The sequence below is a fragment of the Penaeus chinensis genome, chromosome 24, assembly GCF_019202785.1.
Source record: "Penaeus chinensis breed Huanghai No. 1 chromosome 24, ASM1920278v2, whole genome shotgun sequence".
NCBI classification, from domain to species: domain Eukaryota; kingdom Metazoa; phylum Arthropoda; class Malacostraca; order Decapoda; family Penaeidae; genus Penaeus; species Penaeus chinensis.
The window spans coordinates 31485700-31488160 of record NC_061842.1 but is presented as its reverse complement, the minus strand read 5'-3'; the positions used below and the strand labels follow the sequence as shown (position 1 = coordinate 31488160).

The 2461-nt window shown below is 43.9% G+C and overlaps 1 pseudogene; it reads right to left on the bottom strand.

Annotated features, from left to right (window-relative positions):
- Nucleotides 1–956: 956 nt before the first annotated feature.
- Nucleotides 957–2461, bottom strand: part of LOC125038069 — a 32426-nt pseudogene continuing 30921 nt past the window's right edge.

The following is a 2461-nucleotide window of genomic DNA, read 5'->3' as shown; positions in this document are numbered from 1 at the left end:
GCTGGGTCTCTTTCCCCTTCTCTGAGGTCGAGCCTAACCCAGCGTCGTCAGGGTGTTGGCGGCGCCCTTCCCGGGAAGACCTTAGGGCTTGCCGTCCTCTTTGTCTATTTTAAGGTGTGCTGAAAGGTCGTTTGATATTTTTTTAACTGTATCATCTACGGTTGATTTTCTTGTAGAGAGAAAATAGCGTTCGGTGTGAGATCTCGAAGTTGGCGTGGTAATGTTTCTTTCTTCGTTTCCATCTCAGAATATATATTTTTTTTATAAGTATTTGAAGTTGGGATTATCACAAGTCACAAAGGGGAAGGAAGATCGTTGATGTGAGATCTCAAAGACGATCGGGAAATATATATATATATATATATATATATATATATTTTTCTTTTTTATGTAATAATCAAGCAAAAAAAAAAAAAAATCGTCATGGTTCTCATTGCTGAGAGCATGTACTAGTTAGTCATTCAACGGGGGTGCTGGTTACTAAGGAACAACAGCAATAACAAAAACAACAACAACAAGAATAACAGTGTATTCAGCATTCGTTTGTATGAATGGATCTGAGTACCGTAGCGAAGGCCATGACAGACATTAAGAGCATAGGACAGAATCACAGACTTGCTACAGTTCCTGTACCACTACTACTGTGGCGTTGAGTCCTTTGTTTAAAGTCCAGAGGGGAAGTGTGATCGGGTTTGGACTGTGATTTCAGCCTTCTTTGGGTCTTTGTTATTTTAAAGCTGGTGGAGTGGTTTCAGTCTAGATCTAGATTGCCAAATAAGTTATTCGCATTTGTTTTTGGTTTTGTAGGATAATTCATTGGTTTTCTTATTAATTGAGACGTTAATTTTATATTGATATAAGATGGAAATGTCAATAGTTAGTGAGAATTAGTATTGCCATTGATGTATAAATAAGAAATATTCTAATTCAGTGTCTGTCGAAGTGACTTTGTGACATTATGTAAATGTTGGAGTCGTCACCGAGTAGATCTGGTACTGAAGTCCGGGAGTTTTCCGAGGAAGTCGCTCCGAATAGGTCAGGAGTGAAGTGAGGTGACTCCGGCGAGGCTTGGGCCGCGTCTCCCGCTTCTGTCATTTCTTTCAGGACTTCTCTCCTTTTCGTATTTTCCTTTTTGCTCCTCGTTTTTTTTTTCTTTATCACGACCTCGACCTATCCCTCTTACCTATCTCTCCTCTCCTCTTCTCCTCGCCTCCTTTTTCTCTCTTCCGAACTCCCTCTCTGAGAAACCTATTTGATCATATGAAACTCACTCCCTCATCCATCGCACGCACACGCCCCATAAAACGTAGGAGTGCAGTTACCCCTGGCCATAATTATAGATATGAACGACTTCGAATGGAACTGACAAGGGAAGTGTCGCTGGCTGAGTGGTGTTCGAGTTAACCAAGATACTCTAATGAATGAATGATAGATGGTGGCATTTCCGCCTGTATAATGGTTAATGAATAATGGTTGATAGAGATTGTTTGATATAAGTGGTTATTGGATACTATATACTAGTTTAGCGACTTGTGTGAGAGATGATGGGTGATAGGTAACAGTTATTGGACACCGTTTTCACATGTTGGTTGAAAGTTGGATTAGTTCTTTTATATACGAGGTGTTGAGTGATTGTATGTATGTCAGAGGGAAAGGGGGGGAGAGAGGGAAGGAAGGGAGGAGAGAGGAGGGAGAGAGAGGGAAGGAAGGGAGGAGAGAGGAGGGAGAGAGAGGGAAGGAATGGAGGAGAGAGGAGGGAGAGAGAGGGAAGGGAGGAGAATAGGACTGAGGGAGGGGGGAGAGGGAGAAGGAAGGAAGGAAGGGAGAAGAGAGGAGGGAGGGATGGAAGGGGGGAGAGAGGAGGGAGAAGGAGGGAATGAAGGGAAGAGGAAAGGACCGAGGGAAGAGGGAGAGGGAGATAGAGGGAAGGGGTGATGGAGTGAAACGACAGGCACACGCACACGCGTGTGTGTGTGTCCCTGTCTATCTGTGTCTGTCTGTTTTGTATGCTGAACCGATGCGACAAGAATGTTCCCCCTGAGTTCCAGCCGAGATCCACCTGAGATCCACGTGCGTTCGATGCACCAGTGCTGTTCCTTAACATGCGCCGAGTGCCTCTTCTCTGTCTTTCTCTTTCTCTCGTCTTTGTTAGGGTTGCCTGTTTTCTTTTTTCTTTTTTTATCTTTCTTACTTTCATTTTTTTCTTGTCATTTCATTTGTATAGCTTTCTCTTTTCGCTTTTGTCTATTTATGTCTCCTTTCTTCTGCCAATCACTTCTGCAGCTCCAGTCTCTGTCTTGCCATCTCTCTCTCTCTCTCTCGCTCTCTCTCTCTCTCTCTCTCTCTCTCTCTCTCTCTCTCTCTCTCTCTCTCTCTCTCTCTCTCTCTCTCTCTCTCTCTCTCTCACTCTCGCTCTCGCTCTCTCTCTCTCTCTCTCTCTCTCTCTCTCACTCTCGCTCTC